The sequence below is a fragment of the Pleurodeles waltl genome, chromosome 1_1, assembly GCF_031143425.1.
Source record: "Pleurodeles waltl isolate 20211129_DDA chromosome 1_1, aPleWal1.hap1.20221129, whole genome shotgun sequence".
Classification (NCBI taxonomy): Eukaryota; Metazoa; Chordata; class Amphibia; order Caudata; family Salamandridae; genus Pleurodeles; species Pleurodeles waltl.
In genome coordinates, this window is record NC_090436.1 from 697,984,923 (window position 1) to 698,002,329 (window position 17,407).

A 17,407-nucleotide genomic window follows, 5' to 3' on the forward strand; every position below is an offset into this window, starting at 1 on the left:
ATGTAAGGTTTCTAACATCTTGGAATTATACCCCAATGCTGATTCTAACGTTGGTTGTATAATTCCATGCACTCTGGGGGCTCCTGGGACTGCTATACAAGCCTTCTAAGGTTTTCCAGACAGCCCCAGCTACTGCCACCTCACAGACAGGTTTCTGCCCTCCTGTTGCTCAAGCGCTTGAGCCCAGGAAGGCAGAACAAAGCATTTCCTTTGGGAGAGGGGTGTTACACCCTCTTCCTTTGGAAATAGGTGTTACAGGTATGGGAGGAGTAGCCTCCAAGAGCCTCTGGAAATGTTTTGAAGGGCACAGATGGTGCCCTCCTTGCATAATCCAGTCTACACTGGTTCAGGGAACCCAGTCCCTGCTCTGGTGCAAAACTGAACAAAGGAAAGGGGAGTGACCACTCCCCTGTCCATTACCACCCCAGTGGTGGTGGCCAGAGCTCCTCCAGAGTGTCCCTGGGTTTTGCCATCTGGGATTCCAAGATGCTGGGGCACTCTGGGAGCATCTGTGTGGCCAATGCCAGCAGGTGACATCAGAGCTCTCCCCTGATAGGTGCTTACCTGTGTAGCTGACCAATCCTTGTTTCAGGGCTATTTAGGGTCTCTCATCTGGGTCTTTCCTCAGATTCCGATTGCAAGACTCCAGAAGGAATTCTCTGCATCCTTTACTTCACCTTCTACTGATGAAACTGCATCTGGACCCTCCAGGAACTCTACAAACAGCAACAAAGAAGCAAAGACGACTTCTGCAACATTGTATCTTAAGGTCCTGCCAGCAACTGCAACTGTTTCCAGGTCGTGCATCCTCCGAGGACTGCCTGTCTTCATCCTGCACCAGAAGAACAAAGGAATCAACCTTGAAGTGAAGGAGTCACTTCCCTGCTTCCGCAGGTACCCCTCTGCAGTGACGACCAGTGGCCTGGTACCCCTCTACTTATTAAGTGTGTGGATCCAGCAACACAGGTGATGGATTGAAGTGGTTCTGATGGTCCTAAGGTCCAGCTGTCCAACTTTGGTGGAGGTAAGAGATTGCCTCCCCATGCAAGACAGTACTCCCATGGACCGCATGTTTTGCAGTTGCCAAGGCTTGTGTGTGACCTTCCACAAAGTTCTTCATACACAGCACAGCCCTGGCCCCCAGCACTCCTTCCTGCACTGCACAGCTTCCTGAGTGGCTCTCCGGTAGCGTGGGATCCCTTTGTGTAGTGCTGCAAGGGCCTCAACTTGTACCTTCTTTGTCCCCAGGCTGTGGGATTCCTGTGCACACTGCCTGGCCTCCTGAGGGCTCTCTGAGTTGCTGAGAGCTCCTTCTGTCTCCCCCTCCTGGGTAGAGGCCACCAGATCCCTCCTGGTCCTGGGCAGTGCAATTTTCCGCTAACCCCATGCTTTGCATGTGCCAAGGCTTGTTGGCAGAATCCAATAACGCAAACTAGACTGCAATCATCTATCCGGTGTGGGACATCATCTGCACCAATCAGGACCCCGCATCTGTCTTCTTGGGTGCAGTACTGACTGTTCTTCTTCACCAGTGGCTCTTCTTTTGCACCTTCATCCAAGTTAGCAGAGGCTTCTGTTCTCCCTGGATTCTCCAGTGCTTCTTGGACTTGGTCCCCTTCTTCCACAGGTCCAGGAATCCATCTTTGGTGTCTTGCTCTCTCTTCTGGTTCTTGCAAAATCTTCTATCATGTGTTTGTGTGTGTTCTAGGAAACTTGCTGTGATTTACTCCTGCTTTCTTGGGTTCTGGGGTGGGTTTTATTACATACCTTTGGTATTTTTTTACACTCCCAGCACCCCCTACACACTACACTTGCCTAGGTTGGAAACCGACTTTCGCATTCTAATATTTTAGTATATGGTTTGTGTTCCCCCAGGCCTATTACTATTTATTGTGATTTTCAGTATTTGCACTGTTTTCTAACTGGTTTTACAGCTATTTCTGCATTTTAGTGTATAGACTGTGTATATTACTTACCTCCTAAGGGAGTATAGTCTCTAAGGTATTTTTGGCATTTGTGTCACCAAAATAAAGTACTGTTATTTTTGGAACACTGAGGGGGTCATTATGAAACCCGGCGGCGAGTGCAAAGACCGCCACCGGCATGGCGGTCTGAACCGCCATATAATGAACACAGTGAGGGCCTCCAGGCTGCTGCCGACAGGCAGCCTGATGGTGGAGGGAATCACTTTCCAACACGGCGCGCTGCAAGCAGCACTGCCCCTCGGATAATGATCCCTTCTGCCACCAGCCTTTCCCTAGCGGGGAAAGAGGTGCTCTGGGCCTCCCCTGGGGGCCCCTCCACTGCCCATGCACTCGGCATGGGCAGTGCAGGGGCCCCTGTGCAGTGCCCCATCGGGCAGGTCCGGGCAGTGATCTGCGCGATGGGTGCAGCTACACCCGCCGCACACCAACATTGGCCGCGGCTCCATTTGGAGCCGCTGTCAATGCTAAGGCCTTTTTCCCCACTGTTTCCGCCCGCCCGCCCAGCAGGAAAAACATAATACAGCCAGCGGGGGTAGTCGCACTGGCGGTCTTCTATTGACCACCAGCATGGATATTGGCGGTTAAAACTGCCGAGATCATAATGAAGGCCTGAGTATTTTCTTTTGTGTGTGTAAGTACTGTGTGACTACCGCAGTAATGCATGATCTTTGCATGTCTCTTAGATAAGCCTTTGCTGCTCTGCTACAGCTGCCCCTAGACAGCCTGGCTTCTTGACACTCAATACATTGCACTAGTAAGGGATAACTGGACCTGTTATAAGGTGTAAGTACATGTGGTACCCACTACAAACCAGGCCAGCCTCCTACAACCAACACTTACAAATCTTTTGTAAGGGTTAAATCAAATTCAAGCAGAATACAGAGCTGACCCAGCCCTGGATTTGAGGATGCAATTAATGGGCAATTTTGCCACAGTGTCCTCAATAATATTAAGTGAACCTAAAAGGGAAAGCAGTAGCACTAGCAATGTTCATGTGGCTCTGGGATATTCCTGTACAGTACCAATAACGCGAGGAGCCTAAAATTATTGCAGAAACCAATTTGCGGATAGGTCGGGATAGTTTGGGAGCCAGACCAAGTAAACTGCAATTACAAGGTAAATCCAATAAGGATTCCACCAAGCAAGCAACTGAGGGTTCTAAAAAATGCTGGGGAAAAACAAACATTTAAAAAAGACAGGGGAGAATCTCCGCAATGCCAGACCCCTGAGAAACATTACAATTGAAGAAATAGGGATAATATAAAAACTCCTTTTAGATATCAGTATACTGATACAAGTCAAACTTGTTTCTTTCAGAACTCATGGGATAACCATAATAAGAGAGATGGGCAAAATCATTACATCCATGTAGGATTCAATGGGCAACATTTTTGAGAGCCACTGATGCATACTTCAATCCAAAATTACAAGCTGAGGAATTCCTTCAGTACGAAATGGAATATCCAATACCAGCAAATTCTTTGCCAACGGACCAATATCAAATGAATATTTACACTGATGTATCAGTCAAACCAGCTATAGGCACAAAACATCAATACTCCACCACTTGTGCAGCTGTGAGTGGCTAAATGGAAGATGGTGAAGTCCATCCACAAAACACTTACACGCAGACCTTAGTAGACTGCACAACTAACAGAGCTTAAGGCTTTGATCATGGCACTGAAACACACAGATCCAGAACAGCTAACGCTGATAGACTGTGTTTCATATTACTGTGTTCAGTCCTTTAATGAATACCTGCATTACTGGCATCAGAATGGGTTCAAAGAATCAAAACGCAAAGCCATAGAACACAGGTTAATGTGGGGAAAAGTAGCGGATCTGAAGGAAATGCTACCCAATGCCAGTAAAGTTAGTACATTGGGACATCAACGTGTGAGAGTACATGTTGCAGGCAATACCTTGGCTAATGAAGCGGCCAATTCAGCAGTAGCTACGTCTTCTCTTGCTGCAATAACTCGTTCACGAACAAGGTTGGATGATGAAACATTTGTTGCTGTAAAAGCTTCAGCTGACGGCAAGCCATTACCAAAGGCATATCCTGTCAATTATTCCTACTGCATAACTAGCTAAACACTGCCCTAGTAGAATACCAGGGGTGGGTGATCATTTGATCTCCAACCAAGATCAATGATCTGAGCTTGTAAAAGCGGCACATTGGGGAGTTGCTTCTACCCATGCAGGTGTGGCAGCTACTGTTTCTTTACTGCAGAAATGCTGTGTGTGGCCAGGTCTATACAAACAGACAAAACAATATGGCCCTCAATGTGACCCTGGCGGTGAGTGATAAAGTGACAGTAATACCGCCAACAGGGTGGCGGTAAGTGCTGCCAAATTATGACCAAGGCAGTGAGAACTCCCATAGACAGCCAATGTACCACACCAACCGCCAGGGCACAAACAACACTCACCACAGCAGTAGCCAACAACAGCCAGGCAGAAGACAAAGTACCGCCTACCATATTAAGACACATCACTAAGCCACCTTTTCCGGGCTGGTACCAACGTCATCAAAAGCCTGGCGGGATGCATCACTGAAGAGAAAGGACTCACCAATAGAGAGACAGGGAAAAACAATGCAGCCATGGAACCCAAACTGCAAGTCTCCGATGATCTTCTACGTTATGCTCCACCTGGAACACCAATACCGACGAAGATGAAAACGGTGAGTACAGCCGCCTAGCACACAAGGGAGGTTGGGAGGAAAATTAGTTTCACACACACACACACACAACACACACCCGACACACGCACACACCATACACACAACCAGCTGCACACGAAAAACAATTTGTCCCCGAAAAACAACAGAATAATGCAAGGACAACGGGAATGGATGAAAGTGATTGTGATCAGATCAAAATCAAAATTAATAATTCGATTTGTCAAGGAAACAGATATGTACACATGTACACAAAGGGACACTGCCCATACCAATGTTCAAAGGGCCCACATGGCCACAGGGCACAGTCTAACGCCCAACTTGAATCCTGACCACATCCGGATAGTACACTGCAGGGGCATTAGTTTGTAAATAGGCAGGCACCTCGAGAGGAGGAGGGGCGCACCTCAGCCGGATGCGGGAACAAGCCTACTGGTTCTGGAGGGGGCTCCATGCCCATTGCTCTGTCCTGGGGAGTGCAAAGCCACAGGCTCTCAAGTGGGTGACTACCCCACTGGTTCTAGAGGGGACTCCATGCCCATTGCTCTGTCTTGGGGAGTGCAAAGCCACAGTCTCTCAGGTGGGTGACTACCCCACTGACTGTGGCCTACATGGTGTCCACCGGCAGTGATGGCTGCAGTGTGGTGGTGGGTGGAGGAGCCTCCTGGGCCACCTCTGCAGTTTCTGATGGCTGCAGTGTGGTGGTGCATGGAGGAGCCTTTTGGGCAGCCTCTGCACTTTCTGATAGCTGCATTGTGGTGGTGGATGGAGGAACCTCCTGGGCAGCCTCAGTACTTTCTGATGGCTACAATTCATCAGCTGGTGGTGGGGGCCTGTGACAGCTGGTGGTGGTGGAGGTGTCACCCTGACAGCTTCTGCTGGAGTGGAGGGCTTGGACTGCTCCAGTACATGGGGCGTGGATCCCTTACCCTTCCTGGCAAGGGTGCAGGCTCCTTCCCCTTCTTTCCTGGTGGTGCAGGCTCCTTCCCCTTATGCCTCGCGGTGCTGGCTCCTACCCCTTCTTCGATGGAGGTGTGGTATCCTTGCCACCACGAGTAGGTGGTGCTACCACTGTCCCCGTGGACTGTTTGGCTGAGGTGCTGGGCTGTGTCCTTGATACCCTGCTCATATGGGCAGGATGTGGGGGACGGTAGGGAAGAGGTCAATTTGGTAAAGGAAAAGCCTTTTAGGGACTTAGGGGGAGGAGGAGTAATGGGAGTGGAGGTTGAGGGAGTGGTTATTGGAGGTGTATGTCTGCTGTACTTGGGTGAAGGTGCATGGGCAGTGTGCTGATGTGAGGTGGATGTCTGTTGGGTTTGTGAGTGCTTGTGTTTGTGTCCTTTAGGAGGGGGGACAGACAGGGTGGGGGAGGACAGAGGGGATGTGTGCATGGCTGTTGTGGAGGTGTCTGCCAGTGAGGTGTGTGTTCTGCTTGGTGTGGTGATGCTGGTAGTGGATGCTGATGTAGTGCATGCAGGTGTGAGTGTGGACGTGACTGGGAGGCAGGTGGTGGAGGAGGAGGGGGAGACAGGGGAGGCAATGGATGTTGTTGTGTCTGCAACAGTATGGTGTTTGCCTGAGTGATTGTGGGATGAAGTGTAGTGCCTGTGTTTGCCTGTGCCACTCTTGGGTGTTGTCTTGTGTGCATGCTCATCTGTATGTGTGCCTGGGATGGGTTGGGGTTGGAGAGAATGGGACTAGTAAGAGGTAGTTGGAGGGGGGACGGTAGAAACAGTGACAATGGCTGCCATCAGAGAGGAGGCCAGTGCCCGAATCGATCTCTGTTGGGCCACCAATCCACTGTGAATGCCCTCCAGGAATGCATTGCATTGCTGCATCTGGGATGCCAGCCCCTGGATGGCATTCACAATGGTTGACTGCCCTACAGAGATGGATCTCAGGAGGTCAATAGCCTCGTCACTCAGAGCAGCAGGGCTCGCTGGGGCAGGGCCTGAGGTGCCTGGGGCAAAGGAGGTGCCCACCTTCCTGGGTGAGCAGGCACAGGAAACTCGCTGAGGGGCTGCTGGGAGGGCACTGCTGGTATGAGAGTGGAGGTTGTTCCTGCAGCTGGGGTGGTCACAGAGGTGTCTGCCACCACCAGGGAGCTCCCATCAGAGGAGGTATCTAAGTCTGTGTTGTCTCCTCCAGTCTCTGCTGTGGTGCTCCCCTCGCCCTCTGTCCCATTGGTTCCCTCGGCATCAGTGGATTCCGCCTCCTGGGCTAAGTAGGATGCAGCTCCCTCTGTCACCAGTGCCCCCGCTCCTCCACCAAATGATGCTAATGCACACAAGGACAGGATGACAAAACAAGAAAGGGGAGAGAGAGACACACACAGGATACACTGGGTCAATGACTGCACCAACACAACAGTTGGCATACACATCACCGTCACACACAGGGAACAGGCTTAAGTACTATGCATTGCACTACTAGGGATATTGCTAGTCACTAAGGCAAGATGAGGACCACACCCCACCAACTGCAGCACTCCTGGGACCCACAATGCCCTGCCTGAAATGGACTGCTAACAAGCTAGGTCATCTGTATTTGCCATGCACCCATCATCCTACAGATGACCCAGGCTACAATGTCTGGCCTGACTTTAGGGGCATCCACTAGCACACATCCACCACCCGGATAACACCTCACCAGCCTAAATATGTATTGATACCCACCGTACTCACCCCCTTGTGGCTGCTGTAATGCCCTCAAGCGCCCATCCAGCTCAGGGTAGGCCACCACCAGTATGCGGGCCATCAGGGGGGTCAGGTTCCGAAGGGCACCCCTTCTTCTTTGGGAGGCCATCCCCAGCTGTTCCTCCGCGGTCTTCCGTGCCCAGCATCTCAGGTCCTCCCACTGTTTCTGACAGTTGGTGCTCTGCCTGCCATAGACCCCCAGGGTCCACACTTCCTTGGCGATAGAACACCATAATGCCTTCTTTTGATGGGTGCTGACCTGCATCTTTTTTTCAACAGGTTTGCTATTGCATATTTTGCGAGCAAGACCTCAGAAGATGCAGGATAATGCTTAGGACATGCTCAGTAGTTTAGTTTAAAGGAGCCACTTAATAGTACTGCATAGATGCAGAGTTACTTGGCTCACTATACATATCTAGCTTCTTCCTTAGGTAGAACATTGCATTTCAATGTTGTGACAATAATGCAGGTTGCACTAATAGTACATCATGATTATAGAGGGAATTATTTGAATTTAATCAGGATTGATGTAATCTGTCCATATTTTTATTTTTAAGGACAGTGAGTACAGCTATACCATATTCCAGCTTATATTCAGCCAATGTTTATATAACCTGTTCTTCAAGGTACATAACTATGAAATGTTTCACTACTTTTAGTTGGTGGCATGCACCTTTTGCCATCATTTCTAAGTATCTAATGTGTATATCTAAGTGTGTATCTAAGTTGCAATTGTTGTGTCTGGTATTTTAAATCATGAATGGATTTGTGCATTGTTCTGCAACTGTCATGAATATCAGATTTTGCCCCATCCCAATAGCAGTGAATGTCTCCAAGACTATGGAACTGATTTAGGTCTTGGCAGAGGGGAAAACTCCATCACAAATATGACACATATCCTGTCTGCCTTAGAACGATCCCATGATATCATATGGCGATCGTAATAAGGTGGATGGGACATCCATCATGTTTGTGACTGAGCATTCCCTCCCCCAAGTCCTAAATCACGCCCTATGTCTTGGGGCCTCTTCTTCATCAATCAGCACTACCTCTTTGTAAGATAACTTCTTTGTTTGTGTTCTTCTACTACATGTATGTGGACAAGACCCTAATTTTCTTCTGCACTCCAAATGTCTTACCCCATTCCTATATCAAGTTGCTTTTCTGCCATTTGTCTTTAACGGCATTGCTGCCATTTGTCCATTTGTGGTAAGACAGTGGTCCTATACAGTGTCAAGTCTCTACTAACCTTAGACCTGTGATTTCCAACATCCAAATAAGAAATAGGACACCTGCAATCTTTGTTGCTGGCCAGGAGTCCAGGAAAGGACTCACTGTCCCAGAAACCATTGCACCAGCCCAGAGAGGAGGGGACTCTTTCTGCATTCCTGCTGCTGCCACGCTTAAAGTGTTTGCATTCCTTCCACAGTATGGGACACCTGCAACCTTTATTACTGGCAAGGAGGCCAGGGGTAACTCACTGTCCCAGTATTCTTCGCACCAGGCCCTAAAGGAGGGGCCTCTATCTGTACTCCCACTGTTGCCGCACTTAAAATGCTTGAATTCCTACAGTGGACCAGGACACATGCAGGCCACACCTTGTCAAAGGCCAGCCAAGGGCAGGCCTGCATTGCTCCTGTCATGTATGTTGCAATAAACTTGGTGTGCAGAGCCTATAAGCACATATGGGTTTACAACTTTCAATTGTTCAGCCATCTCACAGATTAGGGGCCAGCCTGCTGGTGGGCTAAACATCTGGGTCAAGAATTTGTTGTCCTGCATGAGTAGTAGGCTTAAGTTAAATCCCCTGGATACATTGGGGTTGTCTCTTTAATGTGTACAATAGAGTGAGTGGGGTTAACAGGCCATCCAGCATTCTTTCCATAGTTGAGGAAGCTATTGATGCCTTACCTTTCAATGACCAGGTAGATGCAGCTGCTAACTTCAATATAAGGTTTGGACCCTTTGGCCCTTTGCCATTCAAACTAACAGAATAGGAAGATGCGGCCTGGAGTGTTCCACAGCTAGATCTGCAGCCTGTAAAAATACGCACAGAGGCTAGTAGTCAGCTGATGAGCTTATGTCTTCATTTAGGTCACAGCACTTGTAATGGAAGTTCTATTTTGGACTGCAGAGGTGCCAATACCTTTAAGTGACTCTCACAAATGAGTTGTATTGATTACATATTCCTATCTTTATAGCTGTGGCCCTCACTCGTAGGTATGGTGATCGTTGACCATCATAATAGTGACCACAATGCCCTTAAGTTGATCCTCAATAGGGCTAGGACCCAAGATAAATTGTTTGGTTGTTCCAAGCTAGCGTGGGTTCTGGCTCTTTCGAACAGTAAGTGGGCATTAAAATGTGACTGTATTTGGAGGGACACGGATACACTGACACATATTTATGGGCAGGTTGCAGACAATCTGGACTCAATGGCTTCTAGAAGGTCTCTAGATCTACACTCTGTGTCTCTACTTAACTTTCATGAATGATTATTCACTTGTCTTCTGGTAGCAAAGCGAGCTTCTGTAGAAGGACCAGAAACAACCTTATCAAGTAACTAACAGCGGGTAATAGATCTGAAATTTCTTGGGCCAGGAAAAACTATAAAGATGCACTGACTATGACTAAATCTGCCTGGGAACGTAGGATGTGGGAAGACCTGATAGCAGCAGCTAAGGCAGGAGATAGTAAGTTGTTCTGGGGTGTAGTAGCCCATGGTAGCTATCATGCTGTTACATGTGTTGATTATAACCTCCAACCTTTGAGCATTCCTACAACCTTAGGTATGGGGGAACATTTTCAGAAGGTATATACTGATAGAATGACTTAGATGCCTAGAGCCTCAAAAGTAGGTCCCACCCCTTCTGCAAGGAAAGTTACTCCTCCGGCATTTCAGCCTAAAGATACTTTGGAGGCAATACAGGCAATTCCACTCCACAAAGCACCTGGTTTTGACTCTATGCTTGGGGTTCTGTTCCTCTCTGAACCCCTTGTTTTGGCCCCCTACTTCCACCTGCTATTAGATTTGGTCCTGGAATGTAGCCCGATTCCTAGATCCTGGCAGACCAGCAAGATTGTGCTGATAAGTAAAAAGTGCAGTAAAGACGACATGGGAATATAGACCAATCAGCTTTATTGATGCTTCCAAGAAATCGTTTTGCCATCTCATGTCTTGGAGTGGGTTCAGAGAACTATATACTTTCAGAAATGCAAGTGAGCTTCTGGAATAGGATCAGCATTTTTGATCAAATTTTACTCTTTTGCAGTATCTATTGGAAAACCATAATGCTAGACAAGGGCCACCTCTACATGGTTTTGAAGATTTAAGATGAATATTTGGCTTGATTCCTAGGGCTGAATTCTGGGAAGTCCTGAAGCTGAAGGGGATCACTGCTAATCTTCTCTCAGTTTTACTTAAGTTGCATGCTTTTGACAGTGCTCGAGTTAGATATGGAAGCAAAGGTGAGCTTACTGACCAGAGGAGTGTTTTTGCCCTGACTTTGTTCACACTTTTGTTAATGACTTAGTAAAGGCGCTTGAATTTCCTGGCAATAATGCTCCTAGGCTGTTTCGTTACAAAATTTTCACTGTATGTTTTGCAGATGACAGGCTTTTAATATTCAAAACCCCCTGTGGCCTGCAGGTAATAGTAGAATGTCTTTTAAGCTTTTGAAGTGATAGAGGTCTTGAAATTAACATGAGAAGAACCAAGTTCATGGCATTCCACTCTTATAAAACAGGCAGGGTGACTATTTTGGTGCAGGGGGGGCTCTGGAGCAGGTGTAAGAGTTTTTGTGCTTAGGGATTTGCTTGATGCACAAGTTGAACTGGTCCACACATATTGGCAAGAGCACCCTGAACCTTCAGTAGGAAGCTGCTGCTGTGATCAGACTGAAAGAAATCACAGGCCTGTCCTCTCGCTCCTGCAGTAGAGATCTACAGTTTAAAAGCAGAAAGCTCAGCCATGTATGGGTCAGAGCTTTGGGGCTATGTGACAGTCAACAAGCTTATTAAGGCTGAAAATAGGTTTGTCTGGAGTCTAATAAATCTCCTCCAAAGCTCTGCCTGCCTTCCCTAACTCTTAGATGTTGGTATTTACCCAATCAATTTCAGCTTGATGTTCAGACCCATTTTGTACCAGTACAGGCTTTGTTCCACAGTTGAGCTAGGATTTTACAGGTTAGCTATAAAAAGTACTTGTAAAATCTGTTGGTTGTGAGAGGATTCCTTGGTTTGTGTGCATTAAATCTATGTTTTATTGACTCGACTTGCCTTCCCTTTGGGGCACTCTGGATGCTATGAAGTCAGTTTCTCGCTTCCAGATAAAAGAATGTTTCAGAGTATTTATATTTGTGAGAACTGAGAGATGTTAAGGCAGGAAGTCTGACAGATTCCTTTTTAAACCTCCAGATCATTCCTGGCTATGAGTAGTTTCTTGATGTTGTCCCTGGGCGTGTAGCATTGCAACACAATTTAAAATGGAGATATGGGGTCTTGCTTGTAAACAGTCTATGTGTGAAATAAGAGGAAATATATTGTAGCTCTAGCCAGTGCCCCTCTTGCAACTCAGTAGATGAAACTTTTCATCATTTTGCTTTCATTTGTCCTGATTATGCTTGCCCATGTGAAAAATGGCTTAACCCTCTATGCAAGCTCCTATGTTTTATCCAGTATGCAGTCACATTAAGAGCCCTGCGGTCTGACCGTAGAGAAGTGACTGTTGTGATGGTGGCCAAATATCTGCATGCATCTGGCTCATTCATAGCTGAATTGTTCGCTTGTTGAGTGAGCGACAGGATCCTGCAAACACTACTTGATTAAGCTATTATGTTCTGTACATGGCACTCTGCTCTTTAATGTTACTTTTTTATTCCAAAAGATATGGGCAGATGCTGGGAGGTAGTGGGCTCTAGGTAGCTACTTTCTAGAAGCTTCTTCTGGCCTTGGCTATAACTAACGATTCTCCCCACTGCTATGGGTTTGGCATATGTTGAATCATCAACTCAAGCCTCCCCTTTAATGAGAATCGCATTCTATTTGCTTGAGTTTTTACTGAACTATATTAAGTGATCAGAAACCTTGCAGGGCTATTTCCTCTCACACATTGCTTTTATTGATCTGGGAATGTCTTGAGCATCTATGATTGTTGTTATCTTTATGTGTATTGGCACTTGCATTTTATACTGTGACTGTTGGTACTAGTGTAAGAATGTTATTAAAACTTGAAAAAAGTACTGTGTTCTCATACCACGTTCCTAGTGCATTTTATGACACCAGAGGATTTCAGCCCTGACTTATTACCAAGGAATAAAGGGGGTCATTCTGACTCCCGCCGGCCGCGGTAACCGCAGGGCCGTCGGGAGCCGCCAGAATACCGCTGCGCGGTCAGAAGAGCGCCGTGGTTATTCTGGGTTTCCCGCTGGGCTGGCGGGCGACCGCCAGAAGGCCACCCGCCAGCCCAGCGGGAAACACCCTTCCATGAGGATGCCGGCTCCGAATGGAGCCGGCGGAGTGGAAGGGGTGCGACGGGTGCAGTTGCACCCGTCGCGATTTTCAGTGTCTACATGGCAGACACTGAAAATCTTTGTGGGGCCCTGTTATGGGGGCCCCTGCAGTGCCCATGCCATTAGCATGGGCACTGCAGGGGCCCCCAGGGGCCCCACGACACCCCATACCGCCATCCTGTTCCTGGCGGCCAAAACCGCCAGGAACAGGATGGCAGTATGGGGGTCGGAATCCCCAGGGCAGCGGAAAACCGGCGGTACACTGCCGGTTTTCCATTTCTGACCGCGGCGGTACAGAATGCCCATGGGAGCACCGCCAGCCTGTTGGCGGTGCTCCCGCGGTCCCCAACCCTGGCGGTCTCGGACCGCCAGGGTTGGAATGACCAGCAAAGTGTTCTCACCTTGATCCTGTGACGTTCCGTGGTTTTCTTCTTTCCTACATGGACTGTGACCCTTTGGTTAACAGCGTACCACACCCTGTGGCTGGGTGTACTACCACTTGAGCACTCTACTCTGTCTGAATCAGACAAACCACCATGAACTTCCGATATCCAGGACAATATTAATTCTGGATGTGCGCACCGCTTATACACAGCCACAACTTGTTTGGTACTTTGGTTGTTCACTAGTGTAAATGTGCTCTGTACATTGTGGCCCTCATTATGACATTGGCGGTAAATTCCACTTACCGCCATGCCGACTGCCGCCACCATACCGCCGCCACCAACGATATCCGCTAACCATATTATGACACACACACACCAATCCGTCACTATTCAGCCACACACACAAATCCTCCAGGCCAAATGTCAGTGATGAACTGGCAGTAGTAAAACGCACACTGTTACGCCAACAGAACAACGCCCACAACATTATGATCCACGAATCACCATGGCGGACATTTAATGGCAGTAAACCATTAGCGGTACATACTGCTACACTCAAAATACACACACACATGCAAAGCAATACTACATTGGACAATTCAAACTACACACACCTGATACACATACACACACCACATACCCCCTCTTCTTCAGAGCACTGCAATAAACACACTTTGAAAAAATACAAGTATGGTGTATGTCAAATGATTTCAAAATGTATTGGTTTAACAAGGTTCAAACATTGCAATTCAACTGTACAGTAATGTTTACATAGGAAAGACCTGTAGTTGGCTGCACTGAACACACCAGGAGCAATAGTGGGGCTCCAACATCTGAAAAAAGAGATGCCAAAGGGTACAGTGAGTGGGCATAGAAGTAGGAATTCACAGCCGGACAGTGAAAATGTCACACATCAAACTGTAAATTAAATGTGAAATAACACTGTCTTACCTGTGTGTCATTGGAAGTATTGACAAATGACTGCACTTCTGTTGTCCTGCTCCTCATCCTCTGCCTCCTCATCTTCACTGTCCACAGGGTCCACTGCTGCCATATGCCATCTCCAGCCTCCTCTTCCTGCAGAAAAGGCACATGGTGGCGCAAGGCAAGGTTGTGCAACATACAGCATGCTACGATGATCTGGCAGACCTTCTTGGGTGAGTACCATAGGGATCCACCATTTAGATGGAGGCAACGAAACCTGGCCTTCAGGAGGCTGAATGTCCTTTATATTATCTTTCTGGTTCACCCATGTGCCTCATTGTAACGTTCCTCTTCCCTTGTCCTGGGATTCCTCACAGGGGTCAGTAGCCATGAGAGGTTGGGGTAACCAGAGTCACCTGCAAATATCGAGGGACAACTATTAGCCACACACTATCCTATATGGCCCACAACATACACCAACATATACTGGGTGGGAACCAGGGCTCACCTATTAGCTTCACCCGGTGCCTCTGGAGATGGGCCATCGCATTTGGGATGCTGCTATTCCTCAGGATAAAAGCATCATGCACCGACCCAGGATACTTAGCATTGACATGGGAGATGTACTGGTCCACCAAACAAACCATCTGCACATTCACCGTGTGATAACTTTTATGGTTTCTGAAGACCTGTTCATTTTGCCGGGGGTGAGGGGCAAATGCAATATGTGTCCCATCAATTGCATCTATGATGTTAGGGATATGTCCAATTGCATAGAAGTCACCCTTAACTGTGGCCAAATCCTCCACCTGAGGGAAAACGATGTAGTTGCATATGTGTTTAATCAGGGCAGACAACACTTGGGTCAGCACTTTTGAGAACATTGGCTGAGGCATTCCTGCTGCCAAGCCCACTGTCACTTGGAAAGAACCAGTTGCCAAGAAATGGAGCTCAGATAGGACTTGCACAAGAGGGGGGATCCCGGTGGGGTGACGGATAGCAGATATTAGGTCAGGCTCCAATTGGGCACACAGCTCTGTGATTGTGGCCCTGTCTAGTCTATAGGTGAGGATAATGTGCCTGTCCTCCATTATTGCCAATTCCACCAGGGGTCTGTACACAGGGGGATGTCTCCATCTCCTATTCATCCACAGCGGTTGCAATCTATGGGGCAAAATAGTGAGCAGCTGGTCATTATCTGTACATTGTAACCACTGCAGTTCAATGCATATTGTGATTGTTACAATATTTTGGTGGGATATATCCAAAATGTGAATTTGTGTACTGTGACGCAGTTAGGATCCACGGCCTGCCCCCCACCTCCTGAAATGGCATCCACCTGTCCATTATGGAGGGACAGGTGGAAATGAGGTAATTCTGTTGACGTTGTGCGCTGTTGCGGGAAGCAAGCCGAGAACTGCTGTGCAACTCCTGCTTTGTTATCATTGGGCCCTATAGGATACAGTGGCCAATGGTGATGTACTCCGGCAGAGACGGTACACACCGCCACAGATGTGACCGCCATTTTCTATCTGTTCACTCACTTACTACCTGACCTTTAACAGGATAGGACCTACACTACATGTGCTGCTGTGACCTGTGCCTGGACCCGACCATGGCTCATGTGACTGAGGAAAGGGCCCCTGCCTTCACCTCTGCGGAGTTGGAGCAACTGGTGGATGGGGTCCCACCCCAGTACCAACTGCTGTATGGGCATGCAGACCAACAGGTGAGTACACTGTCAGTACAATGCATGGGGCATGAATACATGGAGTGGTATGTGTGAAGGCCTCATGTAGGGGGGGTTGGTGGATGGGCCCTGGGCAGCGTGCAGCATGTATGCTGGGCCATGTCTGTGCTAATGGGGATGGGAAGGGGCATGGTGGGCCATAAGTGTAACAGGCAGGACGGTCGGACTAATACCTTTCCCTGTGTGTATTTTTCTGCAGGTGAGCACCCATCAAAAGAAGGGTATTTGGCATGCCATCACCAAGGACTTGCGGACCCTGGGGGTCTACGGCAGGCGGAGCACCCACTGTCGGAAACAGTGGGAGTACCTGAGACGCTGGGCACGGAAGACAGCGGAGGCCCAGCTGGGGATGGCCTCCCAACGAGGAAGGGGTGGCTGTTGAACCCTGACCCACCTGATGGCCCGCATACTGGTGGTGGCCTATCCGGAGACTGATGGGCGCTTGGGGGCATCACAGCAGCAACAAGGGGGTGAGTACAGTGCCATTAATACAACATACGCCTGGTGAGGTGGTATCCGGGTGGGGGATGTGGGCTTTGTGGGTGCTGCTAGGCCAGGCCTGATATTGCAGAGTAGGTCCTATGCTGGGCAGGGTTCTGATGTGAAAGTCCTCCAACCAAGCTAGTAGGCATCCACTACTGGGCAGGGGTCTGTGGGTCTCAGGTGTGCTGCAATTGGCGGTACGTGTCCCTATCCATGGGCTTGTGACTAGCATTGTAACTGGAAGGGGAGGGGAGCACCACGGAGGAGACTGGAGGGGACAGTTCAGACACAGATACCTCCTCCAATGGAAGCTTCCTGGTGGTGGCAGACACCTCTGTGCCCACCCCAGCTACAGGTACAGCCGCCACCCCTGTATTAGCACCATCCTCCCAGCAGCCCCTCAGCAAGTTGCCCGTGCCTGCTCACCCAGGAGGTGGGCATCTCCTTTGCCCCAGGCATCTCAGGCCCTGCCCCAGTTAGCCCTACTGCCCTGAGTAAGGAGGCTATTGACCTCCTGGGATCCATTTCTGTTGGGCAGTCAACCATTGTGAATGCCATCCAGGGGCTGGCAGCCCAAATGCAACATTTCTGGAGGGCATTCACACTGGCTTGGCGGCCCAACAGAGATCAATCCAGGCTCTGGCTGATGGCAGCCATTGTCCCTGTTTCCACCCTCTAACTTCATCTACCCAATCCCATTCCACTCAACCCCAAACTATCCCAAGCACACAAGTAGACGATCAGGCACCCACGACAACACACAAGAGTGGACATGGCAAACACAAGCACCACACTTCATCCCACAGGGGCTCACACAAACACCATCCAGCTACAGACATACCAATATCCACTGCCTCCACTGTGTCCCCCTCCTCCTCCTCGTTCACCGCCCTCCCAGTTGCATCACCACTCCCAGCTGCATGCACTACATCCTCATCCAGTTTCACCATCACCAGCACACCTATCAGTACACACCCCTCACTGGCGGTC